The following is a 10921-nucleotide window of genomic DNA, read 5'->3' on the forward strand; positions in this document are numbered from 1 at the left end:
GTTCCAAAAGGTTCCGAAAGGGTCAATTCTCACATAAGATCCATAGAACTGTTTCTGAAACTTATTTTTTTGGCTTGGGCCATATTATAAGACAAACCAGGGCTCGAATCAATCATCTTCCACAATGCAACGTTCCTATAAGAACATTGATTTGAATTTACTTGACTATTTAATGGAGATTCATACATTAGCTTCATATACATGCGCCTATAATATATAACCTCTTGAAGAAGAACTTGGACGAAGATGAGAAGTCGTCTTTGATTCTTGACCAAGATTGAACGACTTGGTTGACGTACGTTTGTTTGTATAAATAAGGGTTGGGAATCTGGGATTGTGTAGCATTGTAATTTGATAAGGATTTGATTTCCTTTGTCGACATCCGCTTCCTTTTAATAAAGGATCTTTATCAGTTTTTTAATAAATGATCCTTATCAACTTAAAAAAAGTTAAGTTTTGATTGGATTTGTTTAAATAGGTTCCAAGGGTTCTCAATTGGGTCTTTGACGTGTTTACCCGGAACCATAAAAATGGCATGTACCTGACCCGGGACCTGAACCATAATATACATATACCGGTTGGGTTATATGGGTCGGTTCTAAACGGTTTCGTGGGTTTCACGGTTCCGATCCGTTTAATGTTCACCCCTACTTTTTTCCTTAAATGAAACTCGAGAACACAACGCAAGTGAATAGATAGATAGGGTAATGTAATTTCATTTCTTAGTAACCAAAGAGATTTAAAACCCCTCCCTACCTGTTGGAACCATGATATATTTAATGTACCACATGATTGGAGTTTGTTCTTCTTCGTAAGTGCGAATTGGTTCGAATCAAAATCAGAGAGGTATGTTTAGCAATTGTCGATGTGTAGGTCCTTATAATGATCTTTAACACAATATTTCTTGTTGTAAATGCATAAACAAGTGCGGAATCCAAGTTTACGCACCAAACTAAGCAAGAACACAATCAATAACAAAGATAATATCACTTTAAAGTTCACTTGTATAGATTTCAACAAAGTTTCGGTATAATGACAAACATGAAATGCTCTCCACCCTCTGAACTGTGTTCACTACTTTTTAAGAATGACACTACATGTATTTATACCATATACCTGCAGGTCTTCAATCGACAGTCAATAAGATCCAATCGACAGTCTCTAACATGAAACGATAGTTCATTGTTGTTTGATCAAGGAAATCGACAGTCTCCAACATCAGATAAAACATATTAAACTTAATCGACAGTTGTTCACTGTCGGTTGTTGTGCACCATTTGATTGAACATCATATGTGACATTTCGTGTTTTTCCTGCACAGTTTTGTTTTATGATTATCTGGATTTAAGAAATGACATTTCGTTGGTAATTATATGATTAAAGTGTGAATTTTTATTGTGGTTATTTTGTAAGACTAACTGCATACTTCCTAGTCATCCCGTACGCTCACCCCCCTTTGGGCTAGCACACATTCTTTTTAACCCAGGCCCAACTCTGATGAGCCCATCAGCCGACCTAGGGCACCCGCACACTTGAAATAAGACGCACATTCTCATGTGTGCGACATGTATGGAATGGTTATAAATACTCCCTTCCAGCCGACATACATGATTGTTGGCAGCATTCAATTTAGCGCACAAATGTAACACTCTCATTTAAAATACACAATATTTTTTACCGACTAAATAAGAAAGTTCATAATCATTAAAAGCACAAACATTAATATTAATCCTAGTTTAGCACATAAGTGTTTTAAAACCACCACAACATTAAAAGGATACGTAAGTATTCCTTCTATTATAAAATTATTACTAATGATCATCTAAGACAAAATTTTCGGAACTACTTCTTGAATGTGTTCGGTTCATAAGCCTTGCGTTGATCACCATCCGCTTGGTTGACTTACTAGAAAGCTGGAAAATTTAACAAAATAATAATGTTAGAATCCTTCAAATTTCACATAATTAAAAGTACGCTTAAAACAGATTCGAACTGTGAAATTATACAATGAAATTATACAAAGCTTAACAATTTTGGCTGGGCTCCACCGTAAATTACGGTGGTCACCGTAATATACGGTGGGCGCTGGACATTTATGGTTCTGCCGTAAATCAGTAAAGAACCACCGTAACGATTCACTCTCTACCGTAAATTACGGTGGCTACCGTAATTTACGGTAGCTTCTGCATATTTTCCTGTTTTGCTGTTTTGACCCGTTTATTCCAATTTTTGCACTTTTAAGTCATCAAAGCGCAGTACGGGACATTTCTTTGCAACAAGTATGACCCGTTTTGGATCCCTTGCTTCAACACACACGCTCCCATTACCGGTTTGCGTGTTAATAATATTCTTCCCATTACCCGACACACGGGTTTATGGTCTACGGATGAGGTACTTCCGTTACCCGGTTTGTACCCACCATTGTTAACTCGTTTTGGTTTGCCATTATGAAGTCCCTCATTTAAGCAACCAAACCAACACGACTCTATATTGTTCATAACTAGTAAACAATTAAAATGAAAACTAAATCATCAATATTATAGTAGCGTTAACCACGTACCTCAAAGCTTTCCCTTTAAACGAGCGTCCGCACCGGCTTGACTTCCCGATGCCTCACTCGTGTTGCCTAAAACATACAAGCCAATTACCATTAGAACCATTCGGCTCATGACTAAGCTTGTTACTTTACCAACACCACATTTGTGTCGATCAATGTCTTTTAGGCATTTTATCAAGCATCTTATGTGCATGATTTCTTACAATTCATAACTAAGTTTAACATTTATCATTTAGTCATGTTAAACATCAATTTAGGCAAATTTCACATAATTTTCACATTAATAATTTCTGAACCTTGTTCATAGAACTTGAATTACTCTAGGATACATCATAATCCTAATGTCTCATACTTTTCTACAAAAACCCCCATATCACCTCTAATGGTGATTATGAACTTTACAAGAATTAGGCCAAATTTCAACAAGCACTCGACTAGGGTTCATCCCTATACACTATTTCAATCAAAACAACTATCATGCATGCTCAGATTTGGATCTCATGAATTTTTCTAAAATTTATGGTAGAACCGAATCATGAAATTTTGCATACCTTACGATCCCTTAGTCAAGGTGATCACAAATCTATGTTCAGATTTCGATTTGGACTTGATTCGAACCTTCAATTAATGAATTTTGTGAATGTTAGGGTTTGAGGGGAAATCCCCTTGTTGCCTGCGTTCTGGTCGATCAAACACACACTTAGGTGTGTGTTTGGTGTGTTATTTTACTAGTAATAATTGAAGTTCCAGATTTGACAAGTTTGGTCCCTCAATTATACATGAGCTATAGAAAAAGGGCATTTAATTATACTTTGTCATATTATGTTAAGATTCTTACTAACTAGGTTATCTTTCCTAGTCTTTTATCTTAACTTACTACTGGTATTTAGTTTAAAATGTAACATTAATATTTTCGGGGTGTTACAAGTCCACCCTCCTTAAAGAGGGTTTCGTCCCCGAAACCTGTTTATGTATATGACAAAAATTTCATACACGTATCGAAAAGTGTAGGGTGTAGTCGTTTCATTTCCTCTTCAGACTCCCAAGTGGTGTCTGATCCCTTTCGGTGTTCCCATTTGACCTTTACTTGATAGATCATCTTGTTCCTTAAGCTTTTCACCTTACGGTCTAGAATTGCAATTGGTCTCACCGCGTAGTTGAGACTATTATCCACCTCGATGTCGTCATAGTGAATATACGCGGTTTCGTCAGCTAGACATTTCCGGAGATGTGATACATGGAACGTGCTATGTATCCCACTCAACTCTGCGGGCAGTTCGAGACGGTATGCCACCCTACCGACCCGCTCGATAATTCTGAAGGGCCCGATAAACCTTGGGCTTAATTTTCCCCTTTTTCTAAACCGGATTATTCCTTTCCATGGTGATACCTTCAACATCACCTTATCACCAACTTGAAACTCAATTGGTCTTCTTCGTTTGTCTGCATACGCCTTCTGTCGATTTTGAGCCGCCCTCAGGTGAGCTCGGACTATATCGATCTTTTGATTCGTGAGTCCGACTATATCCTTATGTGCAAGTTCACGCGGACCAACCTCACCCCAACATACCGGAGTTCGACACTTCCTACCGTATAGCATTTCATACGGGGCCATATCGATGCTTGCGTGGTAACTGTTATTATATGAAAATTCAACCAACGGTAGGTGAACATCCCAACTACCCCCGAAGTCAATTATGCACGCCCGTAACATATCTCCCAATGTTTGTATTGTTCTTTCACTTTGACCATCCGTTTGAGGATGGTACGCAGTGCTAATGAACAATTTAGTTCCCATTTTCTTTTGGAAATCGCACCAAAAATTTGAAGTGAACCGGGTATCCCTATCGGACACGATGGATACCGGCACTCCGTGGCGTGCTATTATCTCATTAGTCTACACTTCCGACATCTTCTCTGACGTATAAGTTTCTCGGATAGGGATGAAATGGGCACTTTTGGTTAGTCTATCCACAATTACCCAAATGGCATCAAAACCACGGCTAGTTCTGGGCAGTTTGGTTAGCAGGTCCATTGTAATTTGTTCCCACTTCCAAACTGGAATATCTAATGGTTGCAACTTGCCATATGGTTTTTGATGCTCCGCTTTGACTTGTAAACAAGTCAAACACTTCTCCACGTATTTAGCCACATCCCTTTCATCCCCGGCCACCAATAGTTTTGCTTCAAATCTCTATACATCTTAGTCGTTCCGGGATGGATCGAATAGCGAGACTTATGAGCCTCGTCAAGCAGAAGACTCTTAACACCACATGTGTTTGGGACCCAAATCCTATCATTCCGGCATTTCATCCCATTACTTCCTTCCGTAAGGTCTTTTACCATCCCTTTTATACGCTCTTTCTTCCAATTTTCTTTCTTTAACGCTTCGGTTTGGGCTTCTCGGATACGCTCAAGCAAACCTGAAGTTACTACCAACTGCATAGACCGTACTCGTATTGGGGCGCATTCGTCCTTTCGGCTAAGGGCATCCGCCACCACATTAGCCTTTCCGGGGTGGTAATGGATCTCGCAGTCGTAGTCTTTCACCACTTCTAACCAACGTCTCTGCCTCATGTTTAACTCCTTCTGATCGAAGAAGTACTTCAAACTCTTATGGTCAGTGAAAATAGTACTTTTCACACCATACAAATAATGCCTCCAGATTTTCAAGGCAAAGACCACGGCCGCCAACTCAAGATCATGAGTCGGGTACTTTGTTTCATGCGGCTTAAGTTGCCTAGAGGCATATGCGATCACCCTTCCCCTTTGCATTAGCACGCACCCAAGGCCTAGGTGTGACGCGTCCGAATACACTACCATATCCTCCGTACCATCCGGTAAAGTCAACACCGGTGCACAGGTTAACTTTTCTTTTAATGTCTAAAATGCCTTTTCTTGATCGCTTCCCAGGCGAACTTCTCATTCTTGCGGGTCAATTTGGTCAACGGTGCTGCGATTTTGGAGAAATCCTGAATGAATCTCCGATAGTAACCTGCCAACCCCAAGAAACTTCTAATTTCGGATGGATTCTTTGGAGGGCTCCACTTTGACACCGCTTCCACTTTTGACGGATCCACCAATATTCCCTCGGCACTTATGACGTGCCCTAGGAATTGCACCTCTCGTAACCAGAAGGCGCATTTTGAGAATTTAGCATATAATCTCTCCCGCCTTAACACCTCCAATACTTCTCGTAAATGGTTAGTGTGCTCCGCCTCGTTTCTTGAATAAACGAGGATGTCGTCTATAAAAACAATCACCGATCTATCGAGCATCAGTTTGCAAACCCGGTTCATGAGGTCCATGAAAGCCGCGGGCGCATTCGTTAATCCGAAAGACATCACGAGAAATTCGAAATGTCCGTATCGTGTTCGGAATGCCGTTTTTGGTACATCATTTTCCTTTACCCTTAATTGGTGGTAACCCGATCTCAAATCGATTTTTGAAAACCAGCTTGCGCCTTGTAATTGATCGAATAAGTCATCGATTCTCGGAAGCGGGTATCGATTCTTTACCGTGAGTTTGTTTAACTCCCGGTAATCAATACACATCCGCATGCTCCCGTCCTTCTTCTTTACAAATAGCACGGGAGCTCCCCAAGGAGACACGCTAGGCCGAATGAATCCCTTTTCAAGTAAATCTTGTAACTGAGACATTAATTCTTGCAGTTCTGATGGTGCCAATCTATAAGGTGTCTTAGCAACTGGTTTAGCACCCGGGGTCAGTTCAATCCCGAACTCTATCTCGCGCTCTGGTGGCATTCCCAGAAGATCCTCGGGAAAGACATCTTCAAATTCACGCACCACATGTACGTCTTTAATCCTTGGCGTTTCTTTTTCGACGTCACGTACGTAAGTTAAATATGCCTTACACCCGTGTAGTATAAACTTGCGGGCTTCTATCATCGAGCATATCATGGGATTACAAGCCTTCTCCCCATAGATGATGACACGCCTTCCGCTCGGAGACGTTAGGTGTATCTCCTTACGTAAGCATATCACCTTAGCATGGTAGCGGGATAGCCAATCCATTCCGACGACCACTTGAAATTCACCCATGGACATGGGTATTAAATCAATGGAGTATTCCTCGCCATCGATATTCAATTTGCATTCTCGACATACATCACAGACAAGAAAACTTTTGTTATTACCTACTTCTACTTCCATTGGCATAGGTAATTTCGTTAATGTAAACATGGGGTTTTGAATAAATCTATGTGAAACAAAAGACTTATTCGCACCGGTATCAAATAAAACACGTGCAAGGATCGAATTTACAGTAAATATACCTGTAACCACGTCGGGTTCCATTTTTGCTTCAGCAGCAGTGATTTGGAACGACCTTGCCTTAGCTTTTGGGGTTTCATCCCTAGAGTCGGCACTCTCTTTCTTTCCCACCAATTCCGGACATTCTGACTTTTTATGACCCGGTTGGTAACATTTATAGCACACCGTTACTTTGTCTGGGCAATTTGCAACCCCATGCCCTATCTTGCCACATGCCACACAAGGTTTGTTCTTGAAGTAGCATTCACCCTTATGAGTGCGTCCACATGTTTTGCAACTCGGAGAACCTCCTTTTGCACTTCCCTTCTTCGAAGATTCAGCTACCTTTGGCTTCTTTGCGGGACTCGGGTTTTCATCCAAGGCCCTCCTCTCACCTCTTTCAACTTGCCTTTTTAGTTCAATCTCGCGTTCCCGCGCCGCATTGATTATATCGGTGAGGCTTTCATAATATGAGGGGGTCATGAACTCCCTATATTCAGCCCTAAGCATGGTGTGATAATAATAAATTTTATGTTCTTCAGTTTTGACCAAGTCATCACAAAACTTGAGCTTATCCATGAACATCCCCGTAATTTTATCAACGGTTTCACCCTTTTGTCTCAATTGCATAAATTCCTCCTTTATCTTATTTATCACTGCCTTGGGGCTATGATGTTTGAGGAATGGTGCTTTGAAATCTTCCCAAGTCATTGCCCTTATTGCTTCAACACCCCTTTCGTTTCTGAGGTTGTCCCACCAATCCTTGGCTTGGCCTCTAAGTTGGCCAGTTCCATAAGCCACGAAGTCACTTTCATCACAATGCGTTCGTTCGAAAACACCCTCAATATCGCTTATCCACCTTTGACAAGCAATTGGATCTACCTCTCCATTGAAAATTGGGGGCTTACACGCCATAAACTTATTGTAAGAACAACCTTTCTTTTCCTTAGTCTTGCCTCTATCACTGGTAAGGTCTTCTCTTAATTCACCAATTCTTTCCTCCATAGTCGAAAGTAAGGTGTTTTGCATTCTTTCCACAAATCTTGGTAGGCTAACTTCGATGGCCCTTCCAACTTCCTCGGCAATCTTCTCTTTCAACTCGTCGGTAGTGAGGGATAGAACATTGTCACTAGCACCTCCCGACATCTTCTTACTGAAATATTAAAATGATTCGATAAATAATCTTGTTCAATCGCTCTCATGCCTTTACATGAGACTTCGTACTCATTATTCGGCCAAGTATATATAACTTTGCCTTATCATTCATACTAAGTGTACTTCCCGGGTTCGAGTATATCACTATACTCCTCCCATACACAATAAATCGTTATCCTTTTTAATCCTTTTAAATTTAATTTGCTTTAATTAAATTCTTACCGGATGATGATCAAGCCTTGAACCGAACACAATTCTCTTTAACCTTAGCTCTGATACCAACTTGTAACACTCTCATTTAAAATACACAATATTTTTTACCGACTAAATAAGAAAGTTCATAATCATTAAAAGCACAAACATTAATATTAATCCTAGTTTAGCACATAAGTGTTTTAAAACCACCACAACATTAAAAGGATATGTAAGTATTCCTTCTATTACAAAATTATTACTAATGATCATCTAAGACAAAATTTTCGGAACTACTTCTTGAATGTGTTCGGTTCATAAGCCTTGCGTTGATCACCATCCGCTTGGTTGACTTACTTGAAAGCTGGAAAATTTAACAAAATAATAATGTTAGAATCCTTCAAATTTCACATAATTAAAAGTACGCCTAAAACGGATTCGAACTGTGAAATTATACAAAGCTTAACAATTTTGGCTGGGCTCCACCGTAAATTACGGTGGTCACCGTAATTTACGGTGGGCGCTGGACATTTATGGTTCTGCCGTAAATCAGTAAAGAACCACCGTAACGATTCACTCTCTACCGTAAATTACGGTGGCTACCGTAATTTACGGTAGCTTCTGCATATTTTCCTGTTTTGCTGTTTTGACCCGTTTATTCCAATTTTTGCACTTTTAAGTAGGAATGGCAATGGGCCGGGCTTGGGCCGGGTATTGGTAATCCCAGGCCCATACCCGGTTGTAATTCTTTGGCCCATACCCGGCCCGTTACCCGTCGGGTATTTTTCGGGTAATTACCCGTCGGGTATCGGGCATACCCGCGGGTATCGGGTATACCCGTTAATTTCTTAAAAATACATGTTAGGACAAATATGCAATTTTTACTTTGATGTTTATATAATTTACTATTTTAATGACTATAATAAATGAAAATATGACTAATAGCTTACATATCATAATCAGACCACATATATTAAACTAAATTAAAACGATTACTTAATTAAATAATTGTATCAGGACCACCTATTTGCATAAAACATCCACATAATAAAGGGTGATAGCTTCCATATCCAATATACATGCTTAAAAATAAGTTATATGTTAACTAAACACTTGCCAAATATATAGCCACATATGACTATAGAGAAGGTAATAAGTACATTTACTAAGTTTATATGTATGGAAATCTATAATTCGGGTATTATTCGGGTAAATAGGCCGGGTATCGGGCGGGTATCACTAAATCCCATACCCGTACCCATACCCGAATTTTTTCTATTTTTAAGCCCGTACCCGGCCCATACCCATTGGGCTTCGGGTATACCCGGCCCGTATGTTTCGGGTTTCGGGTATACCCGTCGGGCTTGGGCTTTTTTGCCATCCCTACTTTTAAGTCATCAAAGCGCAGTACGGGACATTTCTTTGCAACAAGTATGACCCGTTTTGGATCCCTTGCTTCAACACACACGCTCCCATTACCGGTTTGCGTGTTAATAATATTCTTCCCATTACTCGACACACGGGTTTATGGTCTACGGATGAGGTACTTCCGTTACCCGGTTTGTACCCACCATTGTTAACTCGTTTTGGTTTGCCATTGTGAAGTCCCTCATTTAAGCAACCAAACCAACACGACTCTATATTGTTCATAACTAGTAAACAATTAAAATGAAAACTAAATCATCAATATTATAGTAGCGTTAACCACGTACCTCAAAGCTTTCCCTTTAAACGAGCGTCCGCACCGGCTTGACTTCCCGACGCCTCACTCGTGTTGCCTAAAACATACAAGCCAATTACCATTAGAACCATTCGGCTCATGACTAAGCTTGTTACTTTACCAACACCACATTTGTGTCGATCAATGTCTTTTAGGCATTTTATCAAGCATCTTATGTGCATGATTTCTTACAATTCATAACTAAGTTTAACATTTATCATTTAGCCATGTTAAACATCAATTTAGGCAAATTTCACATAATTTTCACATTAATAATTTCTGAACCTTGTTCATAGAACTTGAATTACTCTAGGATACATCATAATCCTAATGTCTCATACTTTTCTACAAAAACCCCCATATCACCTCTAATGGTGATTATGAACTTTACAAGAATTAGGCCAAATTTCAACAAGCACTCGACTAGGGTTCATCCCTATACACTATTTCAATCAAAACAACTATCATACATGCTCAGATTTGGATCTCATGAATTTTTCTAAAATTTAAGGTAGAACCGAATCATGAAATTTTGCATACCTTACGATCCCTTAGTCAAGGTGATCACAAATCTTTGTTCAGATTTCGATTTGGACTTGATTCGAACCTTCAATTAATGAATTTTGTGAATGTTAGGGTTTGAGGGGAAATACCCTTGTTGCCTGCGTTCTGGTCGATCAAACACACACTTAGGTGTGTGTTTGGTGTGTTATTTTACTAGTAATAATTGAAGTTCCAGATTTGACAAGTTTGGTCCCTCAATTATACATGAGCTATAGAAAAAGGGCATTTAATTATACTTTGTCATATTATGTTAAGATTCTTACTAACTAGGTTATCTTTCCTAGTCTTTTATCTTAACTTACTACTGGTATTTAGTTTAAAATATAACATTAATATTTTCGGGGTGTTACAACAAATCCCACACACACACACACACAACATTTTTTTATAAAAAATTGGTGTGTTTTTTAGGTAATTTTTTGTTTTGTCATTTAAACTAGTTTTCTCATAATCTATCCCACC

At 39.4% G+C, this 10921-nt stretch overlaps 1 long non-coding RNA gene across 1 annotated transcript; it reads right to left on the reverse strand.

Moving 5' to 3' along the window:
- Positions 1–8416: 8416 nt before the first annotated feature.
- On the reverse strand, positions 8417–10468 carry LOC110883740. The gene is made up of 3 exons (XR_002560603.2): positions 10436–10468; positions 9888–9953; positions 8417–8539 (listed from the first exon to the last, which is right to left on the reverse strand). It is a non-coding gene; the product is annotated as an uncharacterized LOC110883740 (long non-coding RNA).
- Positions 10469–10921: the final 453 nt, after the last annotated feature.

Source organism: Helianthus annuus, chromosome 10, assembly GCF_002127325.2.
Source record: "Helianthus annuus cultivar XRQ/B chromosome 10, HanXRQr2.0-SUNRISE, whole genome shotgun sequence".
In the NCBI taxonomy this organism is placed as follows: domain Eukaryota; kingdom Viridiplantae; phylum Streptophyta; class Magnoliopsida; order Asterales; family Asteraceae; genus Helianthus; species Helianthus annuus.